General features: G+C 46.0%; 1 long non-coding RNA gene across 3 annotated transcripts; it reads right to left on the minus strand.

Moving 5' to 3' along the window:
- On the minus strand, positions 1 to 5,901 carry LOC125739919 (uncharacterized). Of its 3 annotated transcripts, XR_007397387.1 has the most exons (4): positions 5,641 to 5,901; positions 4,201 to 5,529; positions 3,822 to 3,896; positions 1 to 637 (listed from the first exon to the last, which is right to left on the minus strand). It is a non-coding gene; the product is annotated as an uncharacterized LOC125739919 (long non-coding RNA). The 3 variants fall into 3 exon arrangements; XR_007397388.1 differs by lacking the exon at positions 1 to 637 and having other exon boundaries at positions 3,259 to 3,896; positions 4,201 to 5,521; XR_007397386.1 differs by lacking the exon at positions 1 to 637 and having other exon boundaries at positions 3,259 to 3,896.
- Between the last annotated feature and the right edge of the window lie 8,077 nt (positions 5,902 to 13,978).

Here is a 13,978-nt window from a genome sequence, read left to right on the forward strand (position 1 = left end):
TTGACTTTCATTTACATATATTTATTTAACAGACACTTTTGTGCAAAGCGACATACAAGCGAGGCAGATCCAGAACATCACAAGCATACAGTTGTCAAGGAGCCAACGCAGGAGCAACTCTTGCTAGGCTGAGCAGCCAATGAGTGATCAGTATCACGTGCAAGTTAGCACTGGGGCAAGAGCTATAAAAAACATTGTTAGAACCCCACATCAGAAAAGCCAGTCAAATCAAAACCCCATGAGGAATCAGTTCCTACTTGACAAGTGGAAAATACAAGAGAAGAGCATTCATTGTTGCCAAGAGACCATAACTCCGGAATAGTCATCGAAGACAGAGCCCAGGTTGGTGGGAGGATGAGGTAGTATAGTTTTCCAGGAGGGATGGGCCTTGAGATGTCTGGTCAGATAGATCCATTGACCACCCATCTGAGGGGGGTCAGTCTTGCTGCTATTTGATGCTCCCATGTGAGATCTTCAGCCGACAGCAGTAAGGTGGGTCGATGCGTAACTTGCTCGCTTCCGGTCATGGCTGACATCTATGACTCTGATGGAATGGTGAAGCTGTAAGGCTAGTCCATCTCATGTCACGTCAAGTCAGTTCGTTGTCATCTCGCACACATGAAACCGAACCGTGATTCTACAGAGGCAAGACAAGGACAGCTGAGCAAAAGCATACTGGGGGGAGGGCGGCTGGGGGGGGGGGGGGGTAGTGAGGTAGAAAAACATGCATAAAATGCACCACAGCTACAAAGACTGAGCGCAAGTGATACAGGTAAACAGAGTGGCAAGACTGCACATGCAGACAGTAGACTGTGCAACATAGACATTGTTGTGCACATGTGCATTTTATCAGCGTGTGTGAGGGAGGTGGGAGTTCAGAAGTCTGATAGCCTGGGGGAAGAAACTGCTGCACAGCCTGATGGTGGTGGACAGAAAGCTCCGGAACCCTTCTGCAGATGGGAGGGGGATGACCAGGCCGCTTGTGGGGTGAGGGGTCCCGTGTGATGGAGTGGGCGCAGTTGCTGCAGTATTTATTGGAGATGTCCACGGGGGTAGGTAGACAGGTTCCTATCTCGGAGACTCCATTTGCCCAATAATGCCACCTCCCCTTCCCCTCCTTCTCCCCAGCCAATCCCAGCCACACGGCCGCCATCACCGACTCTCCCCGTTGCTATTTTCGCAAAAACATTTCCCACGTGATGACTGTTTGCTTTTGACAGTTACTCCGCAGTCGTAGGGTGAGCGCCCGGCTCGGCTTTGATAGCCACACACCTAGCACAAGTCTCTGCACACCGCATATTATTTTAAAGCAGAATACTGGCCCACATATGCAGCGGATTCCACCTCAAAAACAGTACTCTGATTTTTTTATTTATTTGTTAAGTATTATAATGCATTTGGCTCACGGCCCTATTTCACCCGCACGCCCTCGATTCACAGTTCTCGGGCTAATCCTAACCAAACAATGACTGTTTTATCTCTGTTTTAACTGGCTGAAACATGTGTTGGCAGCCCGCCAAAACAATTCATTCAGATGGAATTTCAAACACACCCTTGTTATTATTTTTTTTTTACGTTTTTTTTTTTTGTTCACTCTATCTTCGTAACATAGCGTTCCCATTCATTACGAGCTGAAGTGTTTTTGGAAGGTGGGAGGGAGACGCGCAGACAGGCAGAGCGAGAGCAGCCCCGCTGGTGGTCTCGCGGCTGTGAGCGTTACGGGCGTCCCGAGGCTTTGACGGCATCTCCAGCAACGTTCTCCGGCGACTCTTGGAACCGCAGAGGCTTCCCTCGGTGGTGTGACAGGGACCCAACAGGCGTTTGGACGCTGTGCCACGCCCACCCACCTGCACTTTGATTTGTGTCGTTAATCACTTCTGAAGCCGCTTAGAGGTAGAAGTTCAGCGGAAGTGGACGTCGTCCCATCGCAGGGCGGCTTTTCCAGTTTTCGTGGGTCGTAATTAGCGCAAATTAATATTAATCGTCATTTGCATTTAGCAAACGACAATCTTACCTGGAACGGCTCGGAAGGGCGTCACGTTAAGCATCGCTCATTAAGGGGATGCCTCATGGCACACTTGCACGTAACATTCAGGGCGGCCATGGTGGAATCCACCCACGGCCCCACCCTGAAAAAGCAGTTATGGATGATGGGTGGATGGGTGTCGAAATCTGACACATTTATTTCACCATCAAAAGCAAACAAATTTATTACCATTAAAAGATGGTTTTATTCGGGGGAGAATGGGGGGCAATTGGATGTTTATTATGGAGCCCATTAAAACGCCGCATATGGTTATATCAATAAAACCGGGGGGGTTGTTGTGGAATTCAGGAGGCACTGTGGGACGCCACACAGCAATCAGCATCGATGGCTCTCCTGTGGAAAATGTCAGCAGTTTTAGCCTCCCCAACCTCCACATCTCAGAGGAGGCTGAGGTGGACAGAGAACACCGAGGCAATCTTCAGACAACCCAGTGAGCACCTACACTTCCTGAGGTGACTACGGAACGCAGGGATGAACACGACCGCTGACCAACGATTGCTGCAATCCAAAGGTATTTGTCCTCACCGATGGTATCTTGGTATAATATGGTGGAGCTAGACTAGACCAGAGGCAGGGATGTCGGCCTAGACGATCACAGGGACAAAACTGCTCTCCGTCAACCATAAATGTATGTAGTGTGACTGCAATGAAGCATGATACATGTACATGACTTAAACTACAAGCTGGTCTCACCCCTGTTAGAAGATTTTGCTGCATCATAATGCCAACTATTCAAGAAGGGTTTCTTGGTCCAAGCAGTCCACATCAGAAATTGCTAAATGTGGACTAATTGCAATATTACTTGCAGCTGAACTTCTATATGGGTTGCAATGCGTTACCTGATTTCTGTGCACTATTGCACGTGCATTGTGTATTTATGGTATATTGATTTGTGCACTGTTAGTTGTACTGAGTGCTGGGTGGGGTTAAGTGACTAAACATTCCAATACACTTGTTGCACATGGCCGATAAAACATCTTGCATCTTGATTCTAGGATTCCTGAGTTGGGTGGGGGCAGGGTAACTGCTGTCCTCGGGGCCCTAGGGGTATATCCACAAACTGGGCTTCCATAACCGCCAAGTAGCCCCACCCACATAACCTCAAACATCTACCCATGAGAACAGGCAGCTCGAAACTTGATCGTTGAACGTTTCACAACTGGAATTCGTTTCGGTGGGTGGGGGGGGGGGGGGGGTGAGTTCAGCGTCACTCGTGAAAGACTCCTGCACTCACAGTGCCCTGGGGGGAGGGGAGGGAGGGGGCGGAATTCACACCACCTGCCAAACCTGAATTGGCCTCTAGGGGTCATCAGTCGTATCTTTGGTGAGTTGAGCCTTGACCCCAGTTGCCCTCATTTGCGGGGGTCCCCCGAGATGCGGACCATAGATATAGAGGCAGTTAACAAAACCTGTAAGTGCCGGGAGCGGGTGACTCATAGGATCATGAGGTGATGTCACAGCAAAACGAGGTTCAAAGTACTTTAAAGTGGAATATCAATGGAATGTCCACATTCTTGCATCCTTTTCCTATAATGCAGTCTTATACATTTTTTGCATGTGTAGTTAATATAAATAGTGCAATAAAGACATTGTAATGTAGTTTAACATGGGTATATTTTATATGTATGGCTGTCAAGACTGCCACCCCCTGTCAAGAAGATTGACTTTCCCAGGCTGTGATGGGACCCCTCCCCTATCTCCTGACTGCCAACCGTGGCTGACCTTTGCTTCACTAAATATTTTTCACCGAAGTCATAGGAAGACAATGACTCACCTATCGAGCATTTCCACTGAAACCGGCCATAAACACTCGCTACAGCCTCCTCGTGATTCGTGGACCTTCTGCACGCTGAAACAACAGAAAGGTCCAGCAATAAACAAAGAATAATAATATCCATCATGGCGACTAGCCTTCCAAGATGACATGTCACACGTAGCGGGGTGGAGATACACGGCTTTTAGCTTGAGATTGACATAACATTTTCAATTACAATATATTCCTTAAGGGAAACATGATTTTTCTGTTAAGGTTTTTGTATGTAATATATAAACAGCCGTCAAATTAATAATGAGCCCTTTATCTGGGGACATTACAGAATGAAGGAATTATATGACTTGGGGCTGATAGCTGCAGTATGCTGGATGCCGTTTACCTGTCTTCGATTGGACCATTTCTGGCACCGAATCTGTAGTTGCACATGTACCATCCCTGCTAACTTATTATTCAATATTCTGTTTTTCAGGACACTATTTGAGTTCTGCGTAGCATTTCAATTTGCTTGCACCACATTTGCTAGATTGCAGTATGTGCACGGCCTTTGCACTTCGTCTGTTGGGCGGTCTGCGCACGTTTGACTGTGCTCTGTATTCTCGCTGCTGTATGGGATCATCCCCTTTAATCTTAATCGTAATTCCGATGATATGTCTGCAGATGGAATTATACGGCAAGCGGGCAGAAATCCACGCGGCGCGGCATGTTTGTCTGGAAGCGCTCCAGGCCGGAATCGGACAGGTGGTTCGGCGCCCTTGTGTTCTCGTCGCTGAGAGGCGTGAGTGGCGTCGTGTCACACGGCTGGCTTTTGGCGAGTGACTAAAGCCCCCCATATCTGAACGGCGGGGGCCGGTACGTTGTGTGGGCTCGCCCCTGCAGCTGTCGCAACTGATTGCGGCTCGCATGTAATCCAGGGAGTGACGTCAGTCCGGATGCGGGGTCATCGATACGGCTGCAATTCGTTTATGTGCGTATATATCTTTCTTCCTCTGAAACTTTTCGTGATATGAACCGTAACAAATAACCGACAGACCTTCACACCCTTAAATAACAGAAACACCCCGACCTCTGGCATCTGCACTTAGCCTTTCTTAGGGGGGGGATGGTATATATAACTGAATCAGACTTCCTGGCAGATGAAGACCTGCAGGTTTTGACTGACAGCGTGATTCAGCGTGTGATGCCAGGTCCGGTCCCTGGTGTGGATGAAGCACTATTCTAAGCCAATTCCTCTCCTTGGAAGAATTATTATATAACAGAATGGCAAAGGCATCTGTCTCCTGGACATCGCTGACGTCACGTTACAGGACTGTTTCTGCGAAATGTGATTTTCTGTATATATCCAGGTGGAACCGTCAGAGATTCCGGTCTCATTAAGCCTTTGATATGCAAAATGGGAAGCAGGTTTATGTTCATAACGAGAAAATGCGCAGAAATGCTATCCTGCGGAGCAGAGACGAGCTGGGATGCGAGGTTCATGCAGCACGGTGATGCAGGAGTGTTCGGTTCCGCTGCTGGGTGGGGGGTGGGGGCGCATGCCGCCGATCTCTGAGTTCATCCTTAATCAGCTGGCTCCGCGTGAATCCTGGGGATTTCCCGACCGCTGGCGGTGTTATTTCCCCAGGAACGGCTGGGATAATTCCATCCATGATGGCGCGAGATGCATTGTCTCCGATTGCTCCGTTCTCCCCCATGGCAGCGTGCTGCGTTCCTGGCAACGAGGCCCAGTGAGTTTGTGCATGGAGGCACAACGCGATGCATCACACCATCAGAAGGCTAATGATAAGGGAAACACACAGCCCAGTAGGATAGGACACCATACCTCTAATCAGAAGGTCGCCGGTTCAGATCCCTAGGTGATTTAATCCTTGGGTCCCTGAGTAAGGCCCTTAAGCCAGGGATTATCTAACCCTGCTTTCTCAAAAATGTACAACACTTTGGATAAAGGCATCTGCTAAATGGTGAAACACTCCGGGCTCCGTCGCTCCCGCTTCTCCAACGAGCTAGAAGCTGAGGAAGCCAGAGCTTAACAGAACAGCCTCCCTGTCTTCTCTTCCCCACCAGGGCCGCCTCTGTTTGTCTGTTACACTATTTTCATTCACAGCTGCCCTCCAGGGCCCCCCGGCTGACCGCCCCCCCCCCCCACCCCCACCCCATCCCGCCTGTCCGGGAGTTAAATATTTGATCTGGTGCGACTCCAGCCGCTGTTGGAGAACAATGTGAGCAACACCGTGAAACCCAGCCATCGCATTAATAAATCTGTTACTGTGAGGGGCGACGGCACAGCCCAGCAGCAAAATTAATAAATGCGGCTCCCGAGGACTCCTGGCACAAAAGAGAGGAGGCTGCGTGTTTGCTGATGACCGCAGCCCCGTCATTACAAAGCAACAGAGCCCTGTGGCGAAGAGGACTTTTAATCTAGGAATGGGAAACTCCCATATTAAAGATATTATTTCGACAGAGAGTCACCTCACCTCTTATGCGAGGTAAACAGACCTTTCAAAATAAAAGCTTTGAGGCCTCCAGGGTAGCTGAGTCAGCAATGCGCCGCCTGTGTTTTTGTATCTCAGAAAGTGCTTCTGTTTCAAATATTATTCCACCACAGTGACCTTAGTGACATTATTTTGCTGTGGGAAAATGGGCTATTTGTTTCAGTCAGCCAGGTTAAGAGTCAGCGCCTCCTACAGGGCATCAACGGTACGACGAGACCCTCTCCTCCTCAAGCCAGAGGAGCCTCAAGGAGAGGTCTGGCCGAGTCATGCGGCCTGTAGCGTGTAATGAAAGAAGTCATCTTGGTAGGGACTGTCATAGCAACTCGTTTAAACTTCGATATGTCCCATCCTGAGGACAATATTTAGTTAAGGTGACCAGTCCCGAGAGTAGACAGCACAACTGTCATGTTTGTCTGCGGTAGGTACAGCATGATCTGTAATCTCTTAATCAGTGTAAGAACGCCTGAGGTCAGAGTTAGACAGTGACCTCATCACCGCTGTCAACATGATGTCAGCAGAGGAAGCGGGCCGGAACGTACACAACAAAAGGGCCAACTTCCTGGTTGGGTTTCACGGCTATTCCATTCACATCCATGAGTCAATCTCCTTCTGCGCCGAAGCCAGCTGTCTTCCTGTTTCGTTGTTTTTTTTCTCCCGCAAGCTGAATGCTAACTGATACGGGAACCAGCGCACAAATCGGGCCCCCAGTGACAATTTCTTCCAGAGAAAGGTTTTCGTTTTCCGAACCGAATTCCCTTGGCTCCTCCGAATACGAACAAGAGGAGGGAACGTGCCATGGGACAGTGTCGGGCCACTTCCGAAGCAGCCCCAAAGAGAGTCCCAAACCTATCCGGTTCAAAATTGGCCTCCGAGTGATGAGGAGTCAGTATCCTCTGCAGAGAACCACACACTCGGGCTCCACAGACACACTGCGCCTTTGATGGGTTTGCAATAAAAAAAAAAAATGCTTGTTCACCGCTGAGTCAATATTTACAGGCGGGTGGAGGGCGCCTTTGGCCACCCCCCCTCTCTGATAACAACAAGCGCACGTCCACAGGATATTGTCTTTGTCTCCAGTCCAATCTTCCCGTCCTTCAAATCACACAGGACAATAAAAGGGCAGCTTCGCCACCATCTTTAGAATCTGAATACTAACAAAGGGCAGTGAGGAAACTATGACCCATCAAAATACCATTCAACTGTTTATCCCCCCCTAGTGGCGGGAGGTTGCAGTGAAGGAGTGCCAGGAGTCGCAGGCTCCAGAAGCAGTTCCTCACCAAAGAGCTTACAGCGTATTTGAGAATGACCCTGTGAATAGTGGCGAATAGAAAAAAAAAATTGTCATCATTACAGACCCAAAACATTATCCATTTATGATATGAGTACAAGGCCAGGTCAGAAGTGCACGCCAGCTTGTAGGAGGCGTAAAACAAACAAATGGCTAAATAACTTCTCCTCACACCACAGAGTACAACCCTGGTCTGTCGGTGTTTCTTCGGATGCTGTATTACTTCCAGTACCGCAACTGGTTATTAACAGTGGCTCTAGGGGGCAGCCAAAACAGTTTCCATAGCAACCGTCCTCGAGAAACATGGGGCCGACCCAAACAAAGCGTTCCCATTTGGGAATTTGGCTTGAACTCAAGGTCAGCACATTTGTAGTGACCTCTGAACATTTGTGTCGTTCCTCGAGCCCACTGACCTTCACTTTGATGAGATCAAAACTGGGGCTGGAATGAAGCACAACTGGGTTATTAAATGAAAGAAAAAAGCTTCCTTTTTCCATGTGGTAATTCCCCCCACCCCAGGTAGCCACGCAGCTGCATTTACAATAAGCAGATGCACTCTGCCTTGTTGTTTTTGTCCCGCTTTGGTAAACACCGCAGACAGTAAAGAACAAAATCCATAAATATTTGATTATTTACATCATTTGAATATTTTCATTAAGGATAAGAAGTGAAAAGCCCCTCTTAGCCTGAAGGCCTCCGGCATCTTTTAATGAGCACGAAAGATTTTCCTTGACGGGAGCACGAGATCCGTTGTTTTGGGATCGTCCCGTTAAGAACGAATTTCTGGGAGGTTCCTTGCTTACGACACCCCTGCTGTGAGATCTGTGAGGATGTTTTACAATGTTTTCAGCCAGGGGCCTTAAAGACTGTCGCGAGCAACAGATCTTGGCTTCATAAGTAACAAACAAGCATTCTCGGCCGCTGGCATCGCACTGCCACCGACTGCCGAGCAACACTCTCGATTAAGGCCCCTGCTCCTTTGTGTCTACTGTCGTTCGTCTCTTCTCCCCCCTTTTTTCCCAGTCTCTGTCCTCCTCTGCGGCTGTCAGAAGCTCGATTGTTTCTTCGTCAAGTGTGAGCGCTCACGGACAAAACGCGCACCGGCGCCCCAGCCGCGATTAGGCTGAAATTCACCGCGTGCAGCATCTGCCGCCAGCCGCAGTTTACAGCTGCAAATCTGTCATTAGACATAAATCCGTGCAGCACTAAATCTGTCGTCAATTTCAAAATTGTTGCCATTTACCGAACCATCCCAGCTTGGAGGTTAAATGCTAAAGAACAGTATTTATGAACATGTTTCTTTCTAAAATCAGTTAAAATTGTCTCGATTCACGCCGCTTTACCGCTTGACTTCAGAATGTTTTTTTTCCTAATCAGAAACAGCTTTCATTCATTTTGCTTCCAAAACCTTGAGTAACTGATATTGCGTAATCTGTCGTCGTGTGACATTCTTAGCCATAAGTATACATTTTATATAAACAGTGTGTTTAATCCATCCATACATCTTCATAAATGTTTAGCCAGGATAGCAGAACCGGATCTCATTGCAGGATGGACATGACACGAGGCAGAGAAACGCCCCAGACGCGGAACCCTGGGATGTATGCCGGTCCATCACAGCGCAAACGCTCACCACGGGCGGTTCGAGGGTAGCAACTCACCCAAATGTGTTTGTGTTTGTGGATCGTTGGAGGAAACCCAAGCAAATGAAATCAAACCATGTGATCTGTTCACACACAGAGCCAGAGGCAAGATTCAAAGCTTGAGTAATAAAAAACATGAACCAGAATCGTCACCCACCGAGCCACCATGCACTCCAACTTAATTGAATGTGTATGTAAATTAGTCTTTTTGTACCCTTGTTATTTGTCAGGATATTCAAAAACAAAATCGAACTGTTATTAGTGAACTAAATTGATCTATAGCCGGCTAAATTAATTTTTCCTGTCCCAGATACCATCTCAAATTTTTGAACACTAGCTATAATCAGCATTTTTTAAAACTGTGCGAACATTAATATAGACAGTATCTGCATGACAGAACGCTTTATCTATACGGGGGAACGCTTACCTGCATGCTGAGAGAGCGACTCCTACGGGAACATCCATCAGCTGTCTACTTTTACTGCTTGCTTTGTTTCGATATTGGGAATTCTGATTGGCTCCCAGGAATTGGAAGTTTACATCTTCATGTAAGTTTCATAGGTTGCACGTACAATTTTGTTTGACTTAAACACTTACACACTGTCACAGTTACTCACTGTATATGCAGTGCAATTCAATATGATCTCGAGTATAACAGCACTCTTAAGGGAATTTCAATCCCAAATTGCAGTTCTTTGACCACCATGCCACCCATTAAGAAAAAAAAAAAATATTTATTTGTATAAATACATGTTTTTATTCATTTTAATTCTCACCCTCTGAAGAGGGACAAAAAATGCTTGCATTCTTCCACCAACTGAATGATATAGATGCCCTCATAAATATGTAAACAAGCTTCTGCCTGGCAATAAAATTTGACATATATTTATACACTGAGGGTCCAGACCCTTACAAACCGCCACTTCAAACACTGCATTTCATGTAATTATCCTGAAGCGTAATTCCTCAGGAATGGTGATTTTATGTGTTTTACGTAAGCTGGGATTTCAGCAGTAATTTCACAAGTTGGTATAAGAGGCAGAAAAATGCATTTTGGTATTTTATCTACATTTTTTTTTGCCTTGTTTTTGAATTTCCAGTTTTATTGATGCTTTATTGCACATTTTAAGAGAGTTTCCTACAGGTTGTTTTCTTCTTTTTCATGCACTGTAAATCTGAAACGAAAACCCCCACAACTTGATACTGAATAAGTGGTTATGAAAGATGTATTTACAGAAAAGAGAAAGCATGTTTTGTTCCAAGAACAACCTTTAAAGATGTTTCTCATGCTACATAATCATATGTTTTTAGGACGGTTATTCTGGTAGGGGAATTCCAGAGGGTGGATAATTGCTTTATGTGGGTGATCATGACAAATAATCACTTCAGTGGAACAGATGCGAATGGTTAAGGAATTCCAGAAATTTCTTCAAGTAAATGAAGCTAAATGATCACTCCATGTTTACTAATGCTGGACACCGAGTATGTGTAAGTGACTGGACAAATTATGTAAAAGAAATCCCTCTCAGTGGCTTGATTTCTGGAATTTAAATAACCAGTGGCCAACGGTTCTGTAAAAACTTCTCTTCTTAAGTCAAATCGTGAGTATAAATTATGTAAAAAAAAAATTTGCAAAGGCATCACAGCATGTTTAATTAACTCAGCAAAAAGTGCTGTTTGTAAATCGTCCAAAGCTCTCTGTCAATATTAGCCGGATTTCGATTAGAATTTGACCTCAATGCAATTATGGTCATAGGAGCCATAATTGTAAATAATTATAACTTAATGGATCTCGAGTCTGTGCTGCATAACGCTTGATCGTTCGACCTCTGACGCATTAATGCAAAGACAAAAGAAAACATTTATCTCCACTGATGAGAGAGGGAATACTGCAAATGGTCCTACATTTAACTCCTTCCATCTATTTTCATTTCTCTATTCATAATTTTTCAGTTTAATTGATTGTTATTTCCAAAGGAGCCTAACAACCACCCATAGCTGGATCCCAGAGCAATCAGAAAAAGACACATTCATTGACTTTCACATACAACGGGGCCCAGTTACCCACAATGCCAGCTCTCCTAGCTACTGGCCCCTGCAACCTTAAAGGTAGGAAATGTGATTGTAATCCGGTACACTTTTTTGTCCAACTTGGAAATTCCAAGTTCCCAGCCGGATATCTCAACTGGAACGCCCCCCTGAAGACGCAACTCCTACTCCGAAAGTCAGAGGAATTTACACGACCCCAAATTCCATGAATTCCTCAGAATTCAAGATGGCTGCACCCTTTATCAACAGAAATTAAAGCTGCAGTTACGTACCGTTTGTTAGCATTTACGTCTTATTTGTAGCTCATTCAGTTGGTTGTACACACACTGCTGTCTATGGATGTGTTGCAACAGTGTTTTTATTAGAGATGGGGTTAGGGTTGATATTTTTTAACTAGTAAATACAGATGAAAAGCTCAGTCAAAAATCTTTAATTAGGCCACTAGGAACATACTGTACATAACATACCGTTCCACTATTTGTACATCTTGTTTTATGTATATTTGAGGCATTTGCAGTTCAGTTTGAATATCATCCATGCGTGGATATGTGAGTGGCGAATGCTTAAAATGCTCCACAATTTTTCTCCCACAGGCAACAGCGTCACTTACACTTTGTTGTAACTGCCAAAAACTAAATAAATGAGTATCTGACGTGGATCGGTTCAGAAAGCAGGATTTCTTTCTTAGCTGGATAACTTGTCGGATTTAAGGTAGTCTGGGCTAAATATAAGTGAATTAAGATAAAGGCCATTTATTCTGGGGTAAATTCTATCCGACAAGGTATCTGGCTAAGCAACAGGTCCCTGGTATTGCTAAATGGCTTTCTGACTTCAGGTGAATCTCAGTATGCATACTTGACCGTACTTGTGTTCTCGTCTACCCGTTTTACGTCATCTTCCGTTGCCGAAGACCAGTTCCAATACTAAGTACACAAGTACAGACGATGGTAAAAATCGCTGGATGTTGGTCTTGCTTCGCCCCAAATGTCAAGGATACATCCATTGGTTGCATCCTCACCAAACTAGAGCAATCCCTTGATTCATTGCACCCCAAGTTCATTCTTGGAAGGCAAGTTGGCAAGACCAGTCTTGCCAAGAACACAAGTATGATCTTCTTGTTCTTGGTACAGAGACAGCCAAGGATGCATTGATTGCATCATTGCCGAACAAGATCAATCCCATGATTCATTTCGCCTCAAGTTCATTCTTGGGAGGTAAATTAGCAGGATCCGTCATGCCAAGACCACAAGTACGATCTTTGCGTTCTTGGTATTGAGATTTGCCCTTGCTGTCCTGGAACGTGATTATCTCAGGTGTGACATCGTTCCCAGCACTGACTTTTGACCTCTGAGGTAAACGGAACGCAGCATTATACAACCCAGGGTTTCTACGCAGCACCTGCTCTGTGAAAAAGAAAAGAAGCAAAGTAGCTTGTATTGAGCCACACAAGGATGTTCCAGCCAAAAAGCAACAGGGGGCTTTCATGCTCATGCACAGCACAGGGGGTGGGGGGACGGAGGAGGGGAGACTGGAGAGGCGGATAAGAGAAGGAGGAGTGGCTTCGAAAGGATGCCTAAAACGAGGAGGTCGACGTTGCATCGCGCGGCTCCGTTAGCCGGGTTGCGTAGAAACACCGTTTTTTTTTGTTGTTTGTTTTCAGCGCAAACACAGAACGGACAGCTAGCTTAAAATCACATACCTGACCCGTGGGACAGCGCTCTGCAAGAAACAGGTAACATGGGGCTTGGGGCTGCTGACTAGAGGAATGGCTACAGGAAGTGCGATAGCTCTTCCTGCGTTGGCTGTGCTCTGTGTAAATGGAATTGACAGCTAACTGCCACTGGCTCAGAGCAAAATCTCAGGCAAAGGCAGGACCACACGCCTGATTACCGATCGGGAGTAGGTGGGACGGGCACATGCAGACAGCCTGGAGTCTACCTCAGGCGGGGGCGCTGCTAGAGATGCTGGCCCCCATGAAGGCATAACATACTGGGCCCCCAACCCTCAGCAATCCAAAGGCTCCCCTTTACAGTGTCCCTGAAAACACTGGTCACAAAGGAGAACATGTGATCTTCACTCAAACACACACACACACACACACACACACACACACACGCACACAAAGACCTGTACTCATATCTTTGTGTGGACCATTCATTTCTATGGGCAAAATCGTAATCCCAACAATGACGACCCTAACCCCAACCCAGCCCTAACCCCAACCCAGCCCTAACCTTACCCTTAAGTAGACAAACAAAAGTCTTTTGACGTTTTCAGGTTTTTGATTGCAGTCACAGATTTTTATAAAATTGAATTTCGCCTTATGGGGACCGACAAAATGATCCCTACAACGTTAAAATAACAGGTTTTTAATCACATTGTGGGGACATTTGCACACACGCACATACACACAGATCCCAAGCATCATAATGGTGTTTTTGGATGTTTTACTTTACTAACTTTCTCATGTGAGGGTCATTTGCATTGGCTGCTGACGTCGTCATTCCTCATACAAAACAGTCTATTGCTTTTCATTGACACTGTGTCAGAAAGCGACGCGATTTTCCCATAATGAGTCCACTCCACCCTCTCTAATGCAAATTAAATTATACTAGGTTATGATATGTTAATTGGTTTTGCCCTAATTAACCTGAATCCAGCTGCCCTTGAGAGATGGGTTCGAATTAT

Source organism: Brienomyrus brachyistius, chromosome 4 (genome assembly GCF_023856365.1).
Source record: "Brienomyrus brachyistius isolate T26 chromosome 4, BBRACH_0.4, whole genome shotgun sequence".
Lineage (NCBI taxonomy): Eukaryota > Metazoa > Chordata > Actinopteri > Osteoglossiformes > Mormyridae > Brienomyrus > Brienomyrus brachyistius.